Raw genomic sequence first — 22132 nt, 5'->3', positions numbered from 1 at the left:
AGAAGACTGCAAGTTTTGCTACATACAACCCAAATGACCTCAAGGAAGTCAGTTGACAACCCTTGGTTTCAGATTTCACATCTATAAAATCAACCCACCTATATTAAACATGTAGTATGTGCCAGGAAAAATTCAGGTAAATTGAGAAGATTTGATAAGAATCCTTTTCCAGTTCTATATTATCCAGGGAACCTAAGACTCTATTTGTATAAATATTTTTGAATGATGTCACTTTCTCTTGCACTATATACCAGAAAGAACTAGTATCTTTCATTCTAATGAGTCAGAGAAGAGCGGAGTAAGCATTTCAAAATATTTTGTCATAGAATTCATAGCAAAATCACTCTCTTTTTAAATAAGAAATATTGAAGACTCTCATCATAATTTCTGGATAGGAATTTCTGGGCATAATCAAGGACAGGAAATCCACTCTTCTTAACTGTCTCCTAGGATATACAATATTTAAGAGTGGTATTGTTTATAATAATGTGTTTTCCTTTTGCATTCATCAACTTGTCACTTCAATTTAGTTAAGACCTCTATGGGTTCAGTTTCTCTAGTAATTTGGATGGTCAATGATGCCTTTTTAATGAATGTTTTGCAAAAAAAATGTTCCTGTAAATTTTGATTGCTATAAGGTTATAGCAACAAAGATGCCCATAATTATAAATATTATTGAATATTGTATTACAAGTGCTAGAAGTAGCAATGAGAAATAAAAAGGTTTGAAGGAATCAGAATAAGGTAATAAAATTTCCTCTTTTTTAGATGATATGATGAAATACTTGGAAAATCCTAGAAATTCAATTAAAAAGCTTTCTGAAACTATTAATAATTTTTAGTAAAATGGTAGCTATAAAAGAAGCCTCCCTAAATCAGCAAAATTTCTATATATCACCAAAATCCTTGAAATAAAAAGATAGATACCCCATTTAAAATAACTGTAAAAAAACCATAGTTATAAAATAGTTTTTATACAAATAAAATCTGATTTAAGTAATTGGATAAGTAAGCTATTTATGGGTGGACACAGCAAATATAATGAAAATAATAATTCTACCTAAAGTAATCTACTTTTTAATACACCCTATTAAATTACCAAAAATTAAGCTATAAAAATATCAAAATTTATTTTAAGAAATAAAAGGTCAAATGTATCAAAGGAATTATTAAAAATGTAAAGAAAGGAGATTTAGTAGGACTAGATCTTAAAATATTTTATAAGGCAGTGATTATCAGAATTATCTGATACTAACTAAAAAATATAAAGGCAGATCAATGGAACAGAATAGATATACATGAATAATATAAAAATTTAAGTTTTGGGGGGATAAGTATTCACTATTTGGAAAAAATTATTGGAAAACTGGAGGTCAACCTGGTAGAACATGAATATAGACCAATATCTTCCAGAAATGTTTAGGATCAGATTAATATAGATGTATGACTTAGATATAAAGGGAGATACCATAAGTAAATTAGAAAACTGACATGGAATATATTACCTATCAGACTTATGGATAGAAGACTCTAGGAATACAAAAGTGACAGAAAGCATTATGAAAGTTAAGAGAGATAGTTTTATTACATCAAATTAAAAAAGGGTTTGTATAACTAAAAACCATGTAGCCATTATGCAAAAGAAAACAAAAGATGGTGGGGAAAATTTTAGAAAGTTTTTCAAATAAAGGTTCCAAATCTCAACTATATAGAGAAAATAAACAAATTTATTATAATACGAATTATTTACTAATTGAGAAATGATCAATGGATATGAACTAACTTTGCTTGGAATTCAAAAACCTTGATAATGTAAACATACTTCACTCCCAAACCTATTTATAGTAGAGAGAAAGTAGTATTTTTATTTTATTTTTATTTATGAAATAAAACAAGTATTTGCCATAACATTACCAAAAATGATTGTGCTTGAAACTGCAAATTTAATATGCACAACTTGCTATTTCTTTCAAATTTACAACAAAATTATTGTGTAGTTTTTCTTTTTTCCTTCCTTCCCACCCCCACCTTAGAGATGGCCACCATTAGACATAAAAAGGTACATATATGTAAAATTATTCTATGCTTATTTCTATTCATTAGTTCTCCCTCCGGATACAGATAGTAACTTGCTTCCTATGTCCTTTCTAGTTAAATTGACAAAATGACATTCACTCAGAATCCTTCTGAAAATAATATTGATGCTTCTATATACAATGTTTTCTTGGTTCTGCTCATTTTACTCATCATTATTTCAGGCAGGCCAGCTTTTCCATGCTTATTTTTGAAAATAACTGTGTTCACCATTTATTATATAGCACAGTAGTATTCAATCACAATCATTTATTGCAATTTATTTAGTCATTTGTCAATTGAGAGGCATTTCTGCAATCTACAGTTCTTTGCCACTACAAGGAATTGTTATAAGCATTCTAAAACATGTAGGTTCTTTCCCCCTTTTTTTTTTTAAATTATGCAAAGAGAATAGGGAATTTGACAACTCTTTGGACATAATTCTACATTGCCTTCCAAAATGATGGGATCATTTTATTATTCCACCAACAATAAATTAATGTTCCATTCTTTCTATCTCTCTAACATTTGTCACTTCCCCTTCTATCATATGAGCCAATCTGGTAGGTGTAAAATGAAATCTTGAGGTTTTTTAAATCTTCATTTCACTAATCATTACTGATTTAGAACATTTCTATATGATTATAAGTTGTTTTGATTTTTTCATTGGAAAATTGCCTATTCAGATTCTTTCACACTTATCAGCAGATAATGAATCCTTGTATAGATTTGATAAGTTTCTAATTACTATTTATGAATTTCCCTCCACCTTGTTTTGATTCATCATTTTACTTTTCAAGCTGTCCTTTTCCCTCTCCTTATTACCTTAGCTTTTCCTCCTTTATTTTATTTCTTATTTTACCGCTCTTCTAAAATTCCCTTCCTTGTCCTCCCCTACCACCCTCTTAATCTTATTATAGGCAACCCTTTAAAAGTCCCTCTCTTTCCTTGTCTCTCTATTTTTTTAATCTCTAGAAATTCAGAAGACTTCTTAACTCTTTCAAATACACACTGCTTTTTCTTCAATCCAACTCTCAAGTAAGGTTCCAACATTAACAGCCTTCCATTTCTATTTCTTCTCTATCAATCCTTCTTTTTCTCACTCCATTTTTATGAGATTATTGCTCCTTTTTAACCTTTTGCTATTCAGTTTTGTTTTTAGAATCACCCTATCACATGCAACTCAGCTGCAACCTTTCTTTCAAACTAATAATGAAAAGAATGCTATAATATTTTCACATATCATAAGCAAAGATTTAAACTTTATCAGTGTCTTATAATAGATCTTTAATGATGTCTTTATATTTCTTCTGGATCTTTTATATAAAACTAGTCATTTAGCTCTTTTTTTTGTTACAAATAACAGAAAGGAAAGTCTTAATAAGTAACCTTTTTTAAGTTCAGGATTATATTCAACATTGCTGGGTAGATAACCCCAATTCTTTTGTGCTTCAAAATATAATGTTCTAATATCCACAGACTCTTATTGTAGGTGCTAATTACTAATTTTGATTCACCATTTTTCCTTCTATTTTCTATAAAGGGCAAACTCCTATTAAGGTCAGTCAGTCTCTGAAGAGCACAGTAGATTGTTGAGATTGTTCCTAGTTCTCGAAGCGCATGTTCTGTCAATTTTGGGTGAGACGCCCAACCAATTTGGAGACCTAGTTTCTGTTTATATTATGAAAAGGATTCAATCTGGTGAGATCTTCCCCTGGGGAAAGAAACCCCTGTCCTTGATCCTCTCCATTTGAGTTTAGGGTGACCCAGTGACCCAGTTCATGAAAGAGAAAGCCAGGCAGATAGATCTGGATAAATATAGCTTCCTCTGCCCAGGTTGCTGAGTGTTGCTAAGTCTTATTATCAAGCCTTATTCTAAGTATGAGGAACTGAAGACTTTTAGCTCACCTCTTCATTAAATGTACACCAATCAAGGTTGATTTTAATTTGTCTGAAAGTTACCTTTCAGAAAATATTTAAGGCATTTCAAGGTCTTCTTGGGTTTCTTTAACTACCATGAGACACCACAGTCCATCAATTTATTGATTGCCAGCTATTATAATTAATAAATTTATTTTAATTACTGAGAAACTCTGTCTCATGGGATTTTCATTCATTTTCTTGTACCTTATTTATGGTGACATACTCCAGTGACATTGATTACATGACTGTTTCATCAATAAGACACTTCATTTTTCTTTAGGCACTTTCTATGACCGTCCCACATGCTTGCAATTCTCTTCCTCCTCATTTCTGTCTACTGATCTTGTCTTCAAAAATCCCACTTCTAGAAAAAGCATTCTGCAGCCTTTCCTATATCTATGACCTTCCTTTGGTTAATTATTTCCTATTTATTCAATATACATATAGCCTGTTTTGTACGTAAGTGTAAGTGTTTTCATATTGTCTCCCCCATTATATTGACAGTTTCTTGTGCAAAGGGACTGTCTTTTGCCTCTTTGTATTTCTATAATCCATCCACGTGCCTGACACAAAAGCATATTGAAATTGATACTAGTAAAAATGTCTAGTATCCTGATAATTTTGTGTTTAGTAAGTAAACTATTTGTTAAATTCAGCATAGCTTTTCATTTAATCCTTTAAAGTTTTCAAAGTATTTTATGAGCATCTGCTCTTTCCAGCTCATAGCAATCTCATAAAATTGGCCATGTGTTTGTGTGTGTGTATGTGCGTGTGTGTATATATATATATATATATATATATATATATATATATATATATATATATATAATTTTTATTATTTACTACAGAGAAATCTGAGGCTCAAAAAGGATCTTTTCCAGATCACATAGTTGGTAAATCTATCCTCATGAAGTGATAGATGATCTGATACATGATCTGAATTCCAGTCCCTGATATCCAATTACCTGATTGTTTTTGATCAAGTCATTTAACTTCTATAGTCTGAAGAAATACTTTCTAAAGTTATTTTCAATAAATAAATCAACATTTATTAAGCATTTAAGTGCTGAAACTTCCATGAAATAACTAACTGTAGTAGAATTTAAATTCAAGTTTCAATTGACTCCAAATTGAGTACTCTATTCATTAAATATCAATGCCTTTAAACAATAGGAATATTGTGACAAATGAAATATTCTACTTAATATAGGATTTCTGCCTTGTATGACCAATTTTCCAAAGCACAAACTATAACAAAATATTATAAATAATAAATTCAAGATACTTATAATTTTCTCTATTAGGACAGACTATGAGTCTGTCATTGGAGGTTATTATAGCTAGTTTTGGAAAGAAATCATCAAAATAAAAAAAACAGCATGGTGACTGACTTTACCGGATTCACTCTGATTCTTTGTTTTCTCTTTGGTTGTCCCACTCACTATCTTGTCCCCTCCTCCTAGTATTGAGTTTCTATTGCAACCTGTATTTTGGGGAAGGGTCTCAACCAGCCAACCTTCACTTGTCTCTCAGTTGTGTTTTCAGCTATCCATACTTCAACTTGCCCTCCACATAGGTACTTCCTATCGCCACAACTTAACAACTCCCATTTGCATTATTTTCTACCATTAGAATGGAAACTTTTTGTTCTTTGCATATATTGCTATCTCCAATGACTTTCATGCTGTCTCAGCATATAGTAAGCTCTTAATAAACACTTTTTGACTTGATTTTTCCAAACCGATCTTTTTTTTTTCCTATAATGAATTTTGAATATTAGTTACAAAGTTGTAGAGAAATTCCCTTCTATAGTAGTAGAGGAACTACCCTGAAAAGATCACAAATAATTGAAGAACAAATTTATTTAAAATTAATATTGCAGAATTATAGAATGATAAAACTTGGGATCTAATTTCCTCATTTGAAGGATGAAATGAAGCTCAAACAGGTAAAGTGAGCAGTCCAGGAAGAACATAAAATTGTATGGATAGAATGAGTTATATTAACTAAAACTCCCACATTTGGGGGTATTTCTTTTAGCATGTGATAGTATAAAATTTTCATCTTAGAGGACATAACATTTTGTTCACTGAAAGTTTAAATGTATTAGGATACTTTTCCCATTTTCTCATACAGAGACAGAATAGAATTATTTGGAATGCAGGGAAATCATAAATTCCCTTGGGATTCTAAGATCCAAAGGACAAACAACCTAATGAGCCATATGATCCAAGCTGTGCAAGTTCTCCCTTTATTGAATATTTCCTCTTATTTTAGTTTATTCCAGGAGAAAAGGAAGATAATGCTTTTAGATTGAACAATATCTGAGGGAATATCAGAGTATCAATTGCCCTAAGTCACATAACGTAAATGTAAAATTGCCTTCAGTTTTCTACATCTGACAGCATACTCTCTCTTGAGACAGGTTAGCTTTATCTAACTATCAAATTTTATCACCATAAAGTAATTTTACTGAAGATTAGAAGATCAAAAGACAAATTTGGATTTACCATGTTATCACCAATTTGTTGCCAGAAAATCATATGTTGGCACTTCAACCACTATTGTTGACTTGTCATTGGATCCTTGCAGATATGGGAGGAACCCACATCCATAGGGTCAAGAACTCCATGAGGTGATAATAGATCTGGAGAAGGCAAAGAAAGGATATTTTGTGCAACATTCCCCTCACTATAATAAACATAATGTGCAAGTCACATCTTCATATATATGATGACATGATCCTCCTCAATTATGAAGGACAACTACAACAACTACATTCTCTCCTACTTCTTTTATCCTTGAATGGAGGTGGGGCATGTGAGAATTATGATCAGTATCTTTACAATTAACCTGAAATTCATAAAATAGTCTTGTAAATATAGAAATTCTATTCATTGGGAATTGAGATTGTTCTGAACCTCAAATTCAACTTGATAAAAAATTTTGATCATTGGATATATTAGTTGAGATGATTCCGAAACAAAAGACTGACTGAAAAGGATAAAAAGCACTCATTTTTAGCATGCAGAAAAGTAAATTATTATAGCCAATGCAAAAGTTACATACTGTACATTTGGATAACCCAGAAAATATCAGAAACATTTTAAGAAGCATACTGCTTAAAAAGAAGACAATATCTTATTAATCCAATAAAAACGAGAGGAGCTGCAAAACACTATTTTGTCCAATTAATGAGAGATAAGAAAAAAAGTTAGTCAAGTGATTTGAAGTGCAGATGGGAATGTTTATAGTATAACTTTGAGCCAAAATTCACAGCAAGATAAAGTCTGCATGATGAGATGATATTCCTTACATGCACACTGTCAGAAAATTTGGGTGGTTGTTGTCCTTCATTCTCAAGGAGAACCAAAATGATATCACTGTTTTAGAGTGAAGAGGCAATGTGTCCAACTGTGGCTGATTAGATCAATCTGAGCTCAGAATGCTCTATCACATGTTGGGCACATGTGGACATTTAGTGTGGGTTCTCTTATATTTCCTTTGAACTACTTCAATTCTACATTGCTCTCACTGAGCATAGCATCCTATGTGATTGGGCATGGCATTTTAGACTCTCCTATAACAGTGTCTCCCCTATTGCAAAGTTCTTGAGAATGTCCTTGTATTGCTTTTTTCTGACATCCCCTTAACCCCTGAGCACTTGCTCTTATGACTTCTCCATAAACATAGTAAATAGTAAGTCAGGGAAATGCAAGATTTCTAAAGGATAATGCATCATTGTAAGTATGTAACTATAGGAATGGAGATAAGGAAAGAACAAGAAGTAGAAGGCTAATAACCCTAATCACTTCTTGGCAGGGAAATCTGATTGCAAGTGAACCTAATGTCACTCCAGGTAGTTGTCTATACCTATCATAAATCAGAGATGAGACTTGATAATCAGATGTAAAAGTAGCTTAAGAGTAGAACGAAGGAGGAAACTTTAAGTTCTTACAAAATAAGAAAAAGATCCTAAAGTATCTAATGAGAAGGACTAGCATGAGGGTAGCAAAAACTTTTCATTAAAAACATTAATTTGAAAAGATTATGCAATTTTATAGTTACAAAATTTCTAGTTTACATTTGTGCTGATATTGGCTCCTATTTCAGTTTTCTGTCTTCAAGTAAATAGTGTTCCTGCCACTCACATGATATATTTGTCAATTGGTGCTCATTTTTCAGAAATACCTGCTAAACTTTCCCACAATTTCTTGTGAAGTAAGTTTAAGAAAAGCACAGAGCCACCCACATAACTTTCTAATGAGTTCCTAGCTGAATTTGGTATTATTGGCAAACCCCCAACAGTGACAAAAATCTCCAAATACAGTGGATAACCCCTTTGGAGAAGTTTAGTGGTAGCAATAACCAAATCAGCAGGAAGGAAGAAATAGACCTCCCCCACACATCCAATTTCTAGTTCAATCAAGATAAGAGAAGTCTATTGTAGTTACTTCCTACTCAGTACTTGAGGTGTGCTAGATAATTACTACCAAGATTACAATATGGTAACTAGAGCCTGGTGAATGTATTTATTGTCATCAGCCATTACTTCCTTGTAACACCTCTTCAGTTTCCAGAAAAGTATAAAGGATGTTTAACACATTTTCAAAGGATTTAAACCATTGATATTTAGTCCATTTGGGAACAGTACTCAGAACATTCAAAGAGAACATTGTCATTTGCTAACTTTTGCCATATAGAGAAATTGTGTTAATTTTTTCTGACATTAAGTGCCTATTCTCTGTAAGTAGGTTATTTTTTAAACCTCGATCTGAGTTTCCTCTTGGATTAAATAAAGAGGTTGGGTTAGATGATTTCAGAGTGATTCTAGCTTATTCTATGATATTTTGGGGGGGGCGGTTCTCTGTTTTTTTTTTTCTTTTAATCTAGGTGAAGAGTTGACTGTATGCTGGGACTGGAGTCAGAAACACCTGAGTTCAAATCTGGATTCATATATTTATTATCGTGTGATCCTGTGCAAGTATTTAACCCTTTCCCCCTTAGTTTCCTTATCTATAACATGAGATGCAGAATGAAATGATAAAGCACTGTAGTATCTTTGCCAAGAAAACTCCAAATGGTTGTACAAAAGGTTAGACATGACTGAAATGACTGAACAACAAGAACAGGATCATCAATGTAGAAGATGTTGAATCTAATATTTCCTGTTTATTGGTAAGGAAAACTAAGGCTCAGAGAGGTTCAATGACTTGCTAGTTAATCCAATAGTTAAGAGTCAGAGATAGGATTTGCTTGACATGTTCCCAACTCTCACTCTAGCTTGTTATCTATATTATACAATGTAATGTTACATAATATTGACTCTCAATTCTAATAAAAAACATAAATATTAAATGGAAAAATATGTATTAAACTAAATATTTCTAAAACAGAACTCTATCTTTCTCCCTAGATCTTTCCCTGCTATCATTTTTAACATTTAGAGAGCAACACTATCCTCTCAATCCTGCAGCTCATAATCAAGGAATCATCTTGAATTCCTCACTAATTCTCTCCCCCATATCCAAATTACCTATCAAATTTTGCAATATCTCTTCCATATCCCTTCCCCTCTCCTCTGACACTGCCATTACCATGTTGTACACCCTCATCACCTCAAGTCTTGATTATTCCAATAGCTTGCTGATGGGTCTGCTTACCTCATCTCTCCTCACTCCAATTCAGTCACTAAATAAATAAAGTGCTAATCTATTCAATAACTTCAAAAAACTTCATTTGCTTTTAGTTGTAGCTCTGTGACACCATTCAAACTACTTAACTTCTCTTTAAATCAGATAGCTCATATCTATTTACACCTATTTAAGGAGCAACAGTCACTGTGTTTCTACTAATGAATTAATAGTGATGGAAGTACCTTTTATTATTGCTTTTACATTGTTATCAAAATCACCATCACTCAAGGCATTTTTCATATAGCTATTTTGTGAATTTTAGCACTCAGCATCTGTCACATAAAATTTGCTTAATTAATGCTTATTGGTTGACTGGTTATATGTAAATCATAAAATAGGTACTTGATAAATGCTTATTGTCCACTGAATGTGATGTTAGGTACCACACAAACTGATTTTGTCTTGTAGAAGGTTATATTTTAAGACATTATCACTTGGGATATTGCAAAGATTAGGATGACCATTTGTGAGACTCTAGGACTAGGAAAAATAATGGTCAATTTCTGGAATCAAATCAGATACTCTAGCTAACTATGTACTGAAATGTTCCCACTCATAATGGATCATTTTTTTCTTTTTCAAAATTTTGATGATTTGTTACCCAATTAGGGAAATTACATGCATATAGATAATTGGGGGAGGAGGAAAGAGAACACTTTTGTGGTTTAGAGTAGGATAGACAATCTGAAAAAGAATGAGGAAGCAGAGGCTTTAATCAGACTTTCAGGCATTTATAAATGGTGGTGATTCTCAATACCCTAAGAATTTAATACAGAGATAAGATAATACAAATCTCAGAGATCAGATGATCAAATGGCTTTTCAGAATGAACCAAGATTTAATGAATATTTCTAAGCTTATGTTATAATAAATCAGCACTTTGTACCATGATTCTCTCATGTTGATTTTGTTGAATCATTTTAAAAGTATCTTCTTCCCATTTTGACTGTTTTCCAATGATTTGTTATTTCCTTCTTCAGCTCATTTTGCAGATGAAGAAACTAAGGCAAGCAGGGTTAAATTACTTTCCTGGTGTCACACAGTTAATAACTCCCAGATTTGAAATTATGTCCTCTTGATTCTCAACTTGATGCTCTGCTATCCAATGTACCATCTGGTTGCCTCTCCCATAAAAGGTATTCAATAAATGCTTGCTGACCTACAGTAGCAAAGGCATACTTATTGAATTTACAAATAATGTTCACCTTCAAATTATAAAAAAGAGAATGTTTGTTTGACCCTTATCATTATGCATACATATCTTAAAATATTTCTAAGAATTAGAATTTATTCTTACATTCCATTCTGTCCAAAGGGAGAAAAATAATAGAAATTCTTCAGCATTTCAATGATATATTTTTAGAAATTTTAAAAATATATGGAATCAACAATTATACCAGTTGATTTTTCTATTTTTAAACAAATTCTACTGGACACTAGCAACTAACTATTAAAATATAATCATAGTATCTCTATCAAATGAATATTAACTCCCAAGCCACCTTCTATAAGCCAGGATAATGAATTTTTCAAAGAAACAAAGAATTCTCATTTGGATACATTCCCTTCTAGATGGAAACAGCTATAAGGAGAATGTGCTATAGCAGATGGTGCAGAGGATGTGTGATGGCTTGATCATGGGCAGTAAAATATTGCAAAATCAAAATAAATTAAGCCTTGGGTCTCAGGACTTAAGCATTAAGAGAAATGGACAAGAAATCAAAGAGACTGTCACATGTAAAGTTAGAATGACAACACTAAAATTGATATTCAATAATAAACAAAAAATTCAGAGACTTTTAAGAGGTAGGTGGAGTCAAGGAATCATCTATGAATGAGAGTTGCAGAATGAGCCCTATATGTATCTATAACATGATCATAAGGAATATTTCAGGAAAGCAGTTATTTTACATGATCCATATATTATGCATATATATATCCATATCTCATATATCTCACATCATTCATGTATAAAACTATTATATATATAGCTATAGCTATAGATGTTGATATGTGTATATATATATATATATATATATATATATGCACACACAAAGACATATAACTTTTTTTCATAAGTGGACAGATGATTCAGGAGAAAAGAATCAAGTTTCTTATTGTCAATGCAGAATATTTTAATGAAGACCTAGGCTTTGTAATTAGTCTTTGTTCTATCCAAGAAGCATAATGTTAAGACTAGTCCTGATGACTCATTCATTGGACAAGTATTTAGATAAGAAGAGATGCTCAGGTTTTTTAGGTTGATAAAGCATTGTGGGAGGCATGCTTTCTGCATAATTTAGCACACAATTGAATTCTTCACCAAAGACATGTACAAGATAATGATTTTGATTTGGGATTACATTACTGAATGAATTGCAACAATTGAATAAAGCTAGGAAATAAACCATATTTCTGATATTCTAAAAACTCTTTATCCAAGGAACATTGAGTAAAATTACTTAACCCAAAGGAATATGGCAACATTAGTGCTCTTCTTAATTTACTTTTTCTGTCATTGGATATCTATTTCTTTAAAAAAATAAATCATTCCCTCAGCATTTGACCAGAGAAAATGCTGATGGAAAAAATAGCTTCTTGGGCATTTTAGACACATTTTGTAGCTCTTCAAAGCATATCATAAAGAGAAAGATGTTGGTATTTTGGGATCCTGAGTGCAGGAGGCAATAAACGAATATCATCTTAGAAAATAAACTTTAAGAATTTTTTTTAGTTATTAAATGTAAAACTCATGCTAAGAGAAAAATATATGTGAATACTCTCCTTCTTAGATAGTTGATTTGAGAAATAGCTGTTGCATAATTTTAAAAAAAGAGCACTGACCAAATATATTGGGGGACTTGAGTAATTCTCTTGGCTTTCCCAGTAATGGGTTATATAATTTCTTGATCACATTTCTTCTCCTATAAAATGAGGGAGAATGAACTATTAACTCAAGTCACTTTCCAGGTTTAATATTCTACTTGTTCATTCCCTGTGTACATGACTTCTTTCATGGTTTTCACAATTTAAAGCAAATTAAATTTTTTTTTTAACCTGTGCAAATAAGTACTGGCTCCTTGTCCTAGCATGAAAATAATTGTGCTCAGAATAAATAAAGAGTACAATGTTTCAATGTTGCAATAGAGATATCATTTTAATGATTTTTATACTCTTCTGATAATGTGGAGTGCAATATATTCACACTATTTTAGGAATTTAGAAGTTAAAGTATTTGAGGATCCTTTCTATATTATTGATATTCTCGAATATTAAGAAAAGAATTGGGCTGCAAAGAGAATATGAGACAGGCATTGAACTCACATAGGAAGGAAAAATGGTCTAGATTAGAGGTAACTAGATAATGGTTATCATATCTGCAAGTAGGTGGTAAATTTAGATTTTTTTTAGACTTAAAAGGAGTGAAGTTTACTGAATGATGGCAGTAGAAGAATAATCTAGAAAGGATATTCTAAGTTCTCCTCTACAGACCTTGAGTTGATTCTATGAAGTAATCAATTTCATTAGGAAAATCAGGGTGAATGAGAGCCAAAAGATGAAAAAAGTGAGAAAGGAAAAGTTTGAAGATAAATGTTTAAGATTTTCCAGAGACTCTCATGGAAGGAATGGACAATCAAGAATGGTTTATATAGGTCTAAAGGACCAGACATTTAAGACTACATCTTGAGATTCAGAACCGCTGGGATGGGGGAGTAAGAGTATACTAACCATTAAGGAGTCAGACTAGGCAAAATATCATAGGTTGGTGTGACCCAACACAGATGAAAACACTACAACTTGATTCTAGTGTACTAGTGTCATTTTGATCCACTTCAAGAAAGGTCAACAACTAACCAACCAGTTTGAAACCCTTAGAAAGGAACACCTTCACTATTAGGTCATATGATCCACTATCAGTGTGTATACTATCCTTTAGAAGGATGGATTTGATTAGACTGCTAAAGTCTTCCTTTATGGTACCACTTTATAAAATCTGGGAATGCTGGGCCCTATACAGTCTCAGAAAGTCCAATTTCTATTAAGTAGGCATCCAGACAATGGTAATGTGTCTTCACTAGAGAGCGATCATGGGAAGCAGATGAGGGGGTTTTTCTTGGGAAAAACCCCTGGAGATTACAGACACTGGGAAGTAGATGATTGGGTATTGACCCGGTATGGCTACTTGTGCCAAACTGGAGAAGATCTGGAGGAAGGATCTATAATGCAAATCAGGAAGAAAGAGACAAATTCCTAACCTGGAAAATAGAGTTTGTCCTAACTATATAAACAGTTTTTTAGAAAGCTAGCAATTTTGTTGCATTTTAAGATTTGCAAAATACTTTATAGATATTATCTTTTTATCCTAGGATATAAGTACTAATTTTATCCTCATCTTACAGATAATAAAAGTAAGGCATGAAGAAGTAAAGTAACTTGAGGTGATGATGCAACTGATGAGGTAAAAGAAAAATTTTATGAAGATCTGAAGATACTTATCATCAATTTGTCAAAAGGTGTATTCTAGGTAACCTTAATATTAGATTAATCTCATACTTCCAGACATGGCAGAGAGTCCTTGTGGGAAATGAGTAGGAACAGCTCTAACAATGGTCATTTACTACTGAGGATTTGTGCATCTCATGGCCTTCTCATCACCAATACTGTATTCCATATGTATAAACACAACAAAATGTTGTGGAGTTACTCTCTCAGCAAATATTGTCATTTAATAGACTATGTCGGGAAGGCTAGGTGGCGCAGTGGATAGAGCACCAGGTCTGGAGTCAGGAGTACCTGAGTTCAAATCTGGCCTCAGACAATAATTACCTAGCTATGTGGCCTTGGGCAAGCCACTTATCCTCATTTGTCTTGTAAAAACCTAAAAAAAAAAAATAGACTATGTCATTGTAAGGAGAAAGGGCAGATAGGATGTTAGAGTGATAAAGGCAATGTGTGGAATAGGATGCTGGACTGATCCTTTCTAAGATTAATTTCCAAATTCACCATAAGTGGAAACGCTAAATGCAAAATTGCTACTAAAAGACTTAACTTCAACAGAATAGAGTGCTTTTCTGAGCAAGAACAATTCATTACTATCTTGAAAAGAAAGTGAAACCAATACAAGGTTAACAACAGAAGAGCAGAAAGGGAGTGGGAAACTTTCAGAAATTGATCTATTCATTTACTCATTTACTCATCAAGATTCATTTGCTCATCTTGGTTGGAACATTCACAAGCAGACAGACTAGTCTGATGATAATGATGAGGAAATTCAGAAGTTGTTAAATAAAAAACAAGACTTCTACAGGTGGTTTGCCAGCAAGATCCATCTCTAAGAAGATAGCATTTAATTCTATCCAAAGAAGAGCATGGGATGGCTAGATGGCACTGTGCATGGAGCACTGGCCCTGGAGTCAGGAGAAATTGAGTTCAAATTCGGCTTCAGACACTTAATAATTACCTAGTTGTGTGACCTTGAGCAAGCTACTTAACTGTATTTGCCCTGCAAAAACCTAAAAAAAACCATAGAGCATAAGTAAAACTTAGAAAGATGAAGGACTCTTGATTCAGTAAGAAGACAGATGGAATTCAGTTTTATGCTTAATAGTAAGCTTTTATGATACTCTGAAGGCTATTTATGAGTCAAAGTCTTATGGCATATTTCAACTACTCACTGTTCTCAAAGTCTATCTTAAGAGCTTTAGAACTGATTGTATGATATGGGAGACACTGGACTGCTTGACATGATATGTCCTCAGCAGCTAGTGTGCTGCACTCTACAAGCAAAACAGAATTGAAGCAGTTCAAAAAAAATGAGATAAACAAATTTAGAAAGACTTCACCCCAAATGTTCATGTGGACTATTCTTGTCTGATCATTGGCAGAGCATTCTGACCCTGTATTGGTCTGACCCATCACAGATGAAAACTACAACTTGACTCTAATGTACTAGTGTCATTTTGATCCACTTCAAGAAAGGACAAGTAACCAACCAGTTTCCCATGAAACCCTCAGAAAAGAACACCTTCACATATAAACTACTATCAATGTGTATACCTAAAACTCTCTCTCGTACTTTTAGCCTATATTATTTTGTGATCTCATCAACTCCCATGGGTTCAATTAACATTACTGTATTCCAGGATCTGCCTTATCAGACTTAATCCTTTTCCCTGAACCACATATCAGCTCTTGCATATCTAGAACTGTATGCCTCTCAAGAGTCTTATACACTTTATTTTCTTCCACATACTCAGTGATCTGGCTACATTGTCTTATTTGTAGATCTTAGAAGATGACAATCCATCTGTCATTCTATGAGTTGGTGCTGACTTTTTCCTATGCCTGAAATGTTCTACATTTCATTTCCCTTTCCCATGTCATTTGGCTTAACTGGTTTCATTTGTTTTAGTTTGACCCCAATCTTTTGTAGGATGCCTGACCTGAGTTACTTTGCTGCTAGCACTTTTTCTCAGATTACCTTCCTCTATTCTACTCTTATATATGTACATAGTTATTTATATATTTTCTCCTCCATTAGAATGCATGTTCCTTGAGGGAAGGGACTATCATTTTTCTTTCACTACATTTTTATCCTTCTTTTGCCTATTTTTATTTGTTTATTGACTGAGTGACTTAGGTGATCATACCTTTGATTCCTGTACCTATAAAGCATTCCACTCTGACATTTATGAATTCCAAAATTCCTTTACCTGGTCATAATATTTTATTAATCCATGATTTCCTATTCCTGATGACCCCAAGTTTTCCTTTTCCTCTTTATCTTGACCTCTATAAGTCAATTCTTTCCTGTGTCATCACCCCTTCACAGGCTATCCTCTCCTTTAACTAGCAACTCCTTGGTGAACCAAATTTACTTTACATGATCACCTACTCTCCAATTTCTTTCCCCTTATCCTATCACTATATTCCTTGTCAAATCCCAGTCTTGGATTACTCCCATCAAGCATTGCCTCTGCTCCTATTCATATGTTAATAAATGAATTTGGAGAAAAGCACAAAATTATGATGAATAATTCCATTATAAGTTTATGTTATGTAATCTCAACAAAACCCTTCATGCATGAACACAATCATTCTTCTCCTTTCCACCTGAACTCCTAACCCATAATTCATAACTTCTATAATCTTTGAGACTCCCACAGGGATCTCTCTCTGAATGCTTTCTGCTGATAATTTTGCATCATACATCACTGAAAAAAAATATGAGACCATTCACTGAAAGCCCTCCTTCTTTTTTCCACATTACACATTTACTCAGTCTTCTCACATTAGTTCCCTTTTCATTTTGGTCTCAGATGAAAAGATAATTCTTCTTCTAAATGTCAACCTTGATCCCATCCCCCTCTTATCAATTCCCTTTATAGTCTGGAATTTTTGTTGCTCCAGATGCATTTTGTTATTATTTTTTCCTAGTTCTATAAATTAGTTTTTTTGTAGTTTGATTGGTTTGGCACTGAATAAATATCATATTTCCCCATGTATAAGATGCACCTTAATTTTGGGGCCTGAAATTAAAAAAAATCTATTATATAAAGTTATTGAACTCAAATATTATTCTTCATAAAATGCATACAAATGCCTCTTTACTATAAAACTCCCATCCATTAGCTTGTTCTCATCTGTGTTTGATGACAAATCACTGTCTTAGGAGAGGCTCTGATCACTATTTTGCCTGTGCTGTGGCCTGTGGTTGACCAGAAGCACTCTCTGGGCAAGTCTGGTGCATGTATGCATGCTTAGTCCATTCCGTTTCTTGAACCTGAAGCACAAATTGTGTCCTCCTTTGAAATCAGTAACTTCTTTCCCATCACCAATTCTTCTTGCCTTATGCTGAAACATCCTTGTGGAAACAAGAATTCCAATTGTCCTTTGCTCTTCAATCCAGATCCTCAATTCCCTCTCTAAATCAGAGCATTTTGCTGACTTGGCTCTTATGACCCTCTTCTGCCATGGCATTTTTAGTAGGGATTCTTCCTCCCATAGCTAGGCTCGGGTTGTTTTCTCAGTTGGAAGAAGACCAAACTTATGTTAGGCAGTATGCTTTCCATTCACTTTTGCAAACTGGTTCACTTTATGGGCAGAATGCGGCAAAATGCAACCCAATATACTGATAACAAATGTGAAACAATGAGCAAAGGAAAAGTGTGAAAAAGCAGGAAATGCAAGTGAAAACAATTCACAACTACTGTGTAAGATGCTTCCAGGTTTTAGACCCCAAAATTTTGAAAAAGAATTGGTCTTATACATGGAGAAATATGGTAATTTAATTTGGGTAGAATTGTCATTTTTATATATTAGCTTGGCCTAACCATGAGTAATTATAATTTTTCCAATTATTTGAATTTGCCTAAATCTGTGTGAAAAGTATTTTGCAATTGTGTTCATATAGATTCTGGGTTTGTTTTGGGAATTAGATTCTCAAATATTATATGTTGTCTAGAGGTAATTTAAAAGGAATTTCTCTTTCTATCTCTTGACCTTGGACTTTGTTGTTCAAATATAGAAATGTAGAAATACTGATGATCTATGTGGGCTTATTTTATATACCAAAACTTTGATAAAGTTGTTAATTGTTTCATGTAATTTTCTAGTTGATTTCTTAGGGTTCTCAAAGTATATCCTTATATCATCTGCAAGGAGTGAAAGTTTTGCTTCCTCATCACCAAGTCTAATTTCTTAAATTTTTTTTCTTCTATTGCTAAAGTTAACACTTCTAATTCTATATTGAATAGTAATGGTGATAATGGGCATGCTTGCTTCACTCTGATATTATTGGAAATGCTCCCTGTTTATTTCCATTGAATATAATATTTGTTGACTATTTTACATAAGTACTACTTATTATTTTAAGGAAAACTCCATTTATTCCTATACTCTCTAGTTTTTTTTTTTATAGGAATAGATATTGTATTTTGTCAAAGGTTTTTCAACACCTATTGAAAGAATCATGCTTGTTGATTTTGTTATTGATATGTTTAATTATATTGAATATTTGCCTAACATTGAACAATCTCTGCCAACCTGGTATGAATAATACTTGATCGTGGTGTATTTCTAGTAATAACTTGTAATCTCTTTGCTAAAATGTTATTTAAGATTTTTGCATCAATGTTCATTAGGGAAATTGTTCCATAATTTCCTTTGCTTTGGCTCTTCCTGGTTTAGATATCAGTGTCATATTTGTGTCATAAAAGAAATTTGGCAGAACTATTTTTTAAAAAATTTGTGTAGAATTGAAATTAATTGTTCCTTACATGATTGGTAGAATTCACTTGTAAATCTATTTGGACCTGGAGACTTTTGCTTAGGGAGTTTATTGATGGTTTCTTCAATTTCTTTTTCTGAAATGGGGCTATTTAAGCATTTATTTACTTTTCTGTTAATCTAGGTATCTTATATTTTTGTTAATATTCATCCATTTCACTCAGGTTGTCAAACTTATTGGTATACAGTTGGGAAAAATAGTTTGGAATAATCTCTTTAATTTCCACCTCAGTGGAGGTGAGTTCATCCTTTTTTGCATTTTTGATACTTGTAACTTGAAATTCATCTTCAAACTCTTTTATCTATTTTATTTTGTTTTCATAATAAAAACTCTTATTTTTATTTGACTAATGAATTTTTGCTTTCAATTTTTTGCTCTCCCTTGATTTTCAAATTTTCAAAATTTTTCTTTAAATAGGAAACTTTAATTTGTTCTTTTTCAAGCTTTTTTCTTGCATGCCTAATTCTTTAATCTTCTCTTTCTCATTTTATTCATATATGAATTTAGAGATGTGAAATTTCTCCTAAAACTTCTTTAACTGCATCCTATAAGTTTTGATATGATGTATCACTATTGTCATTTTCTTGAGTGAAATGATTATTTCTAGGATTTGTTGTTTGATCCACTAAGTCTTTAAAATTAGATTATTAAGTTTTCAATTAATTTTTGATTTATCCTTCCATGGTCTATTAATGCAAATAGTTTTTATTACATCACAATCAGAAAAACATGTATTCAGAATTTCTTCCTTTCTGTATTTGATTATAAGGTTTTTATGCCCTAGTACATGGTCAATTTGGTATAGCTGTCAAGTATTACAAAGAGAAAAGCATATTCTTTTCTATCCCCATAGAACTCTAGAGGTCTATCATATCTAAGTTTGCAAAGATTCTATTCACCTTCTTAACTTCTTTCTTGTTTATTTTGTGGTTAGAATGTTTTTAATTCTGGGAGAGGAAGATTGGGATCTCTCATTATTATAGTTTTGCTGTCTAATTTCTCCTTGTAATTCACACAGCTTTCCCTCTAGGAATTTGAATGTTATACCACTAGATGCATGTATGTTTAATAATTAGATGCATCATTACCTATGGTGCCTTTTAAGAAGATGCAGTTTTCTTCCTTATTCCTTTACATGAGTTCAATTTTTACTTTGAGATAGGATTGCCACCCCTATTTTTTTTTACTTCTGCTGAAGCATAATATATATTTTTCTTCAACCTTTTTCCTTTACCCTGGGTGCAACTTTCTGCTTCAAATGTGTTTCTTGTAAACAAAATATTGCAGGAATCTGGTTTTTAATCCATTCTGATATATGCTTTCATTTTATAGGAAAGTTCATCCCATTTGCATTTACAGTTAAGATTACTAATTTTGTATTTCCCTCCAAGCTATTTTTTCTCTTTTATACTTTTCTCTTCCCTTTCCTCTAAGTTCCTGCTCACCAATGTTTACCCACCTTTCTCTTTAACTTTTCTTTTAAATTTTAGCTTTAACTTTACTTTCCCTTTCACCCTTACCTTTCCTTTGTTCATTCTTCCCTTTATTTCCCCCCCCTTCCCTTTAGGGCAGGATAGATTTTTAAACCCAGTTGGAAATGTATACCATTCCCTTTCTGGGTCAGCTCTATTGAGTATAGGATTTACTCAGTGTTCATATGCTCCCTTCTTTCCCTCTACTATAATGTCTTTTTGTGCCTTTTCATCTGGTTTAAATTATCCACTAATACCTAACCTTCTCCAAAAATAATCCTTCTTTTTATGTGTTTCTATTTGTCCAATTCTAACTTGGGAAATTCTATTTTCTTCAGTTCTCTTTTGTGTTTTCTTTTTCAGTTAGTTAATTTTACTTTTAAATGAGTTGTTTTCCTTTTCCAATCAGTTCACATTACTTTTTAATGAATGGAATTACCTTTTCAGTTGGATGATTTCACTTTTAAATGAATTGCATATCTTTTCCAGTTGGTGGATTTGACTTTTAGATAAATTCTATTCCTTTTCCAGTTGGCTGATTTTATTTTTTTGGATGTTCCATTCTTTTTCCAGTTGGCTATTTTTACATTTTGTTTCATTATTTTAAAGATTTATTTTGAGTTTTATAATTTTTCCCCTAATCTTACTCCCCCCACCCCACAGAAGGCAATTTGCCAGTCTTTACATTGTTTGCATGGTATACATTGATCCAAATTGAATGTGATGAGAGATAAATCATATCCTTAAGGAAGAAACATAAAGTAAAAGAGAGAGCAAGATCAGACAATAAGATATCAATTATTTTTACTTTTAAAGGAATTGATGTCTTTGGTCAATTTTTCATAATTTTCCTTCATAACTCTCATTCCCTCCTCCATTTTTCTTCTTCCTCTCTTCTTTCATTTAAAAAATTTTTTTAATCTCTTCCATGAGATTTTGAATTTGAGTTCAATTTATAAACTCCTCTGAGACTTCCCATAGAGGTAATGTGTCACTGCTTTCTTCTGCAATAACATTTTTATCATTCCTATCTGAATATTAACTTTCTATGGTTAGTGCTCTTTTTGATTTTTTTGCTCATTTTTGTTGTTGACCTGTGCTCCTGCCATATAGGGAGTATAGTCCTAAGCTTTTTGTACTGGGTCTAGGGTCTGGACTCTGACTTATTGCTTATAGGTGTTGCCTATGCACACCAGACATTGGCTGTGTAGAGATTTGTTTCCTTCTTTATGTCCACTGCTTATGCAGTAGTTTGTTCCCAACACAGTCTTATCTGTTGTTCCAGTTTGCCCAAGGCTCAGACTTTGTATTTGGAACCCTCCCTGCTGACCTGCTATCTAGCTGAATCTAGCTAAACCTGCTGTTTAGCTCCCAGTGTTCTAGAAGTCTCCTACTGGCTTTCTCACTCTCCCACCAACCTGGGATCTATTTCTCCAGTCCACCCCCGCTCCAATCTCCCAAGAGAAAGGCCTTCCCTGAAGATACTCCATGATGTCTACAATTGAGAATGTGTTTTGCTCTTATTTTCTTTTTGGTGGAATCTATAGTTTTAATGTTTGTGTAGAGGTTTCATTTAATGTTGTTTAGGGAAAAACTCTAGGAGCATACTAGCTTCACATGATAATCCTAACTCTGACCTGGAAGTCTCCCCCACTCTATGATTTTCCAGTAGAGTGTCC

This window comes from Macrotis lagotis, chromosome X, assembly GCF_037893015.1.
Source record: "Macrotis lagotis isolate mMagLag1 chromosome X, bilby.v1.9.chrom.fasta, whole genome shotgun sequence".
NCBI lineage: Eukaryota > Metazoa > Chordata > Mammalia > Peramelemorphia > Peramelidae > Macrotis > Macrotis lagotis.
Note: the sequence above shows the minus strand (reverse complement) of the source record.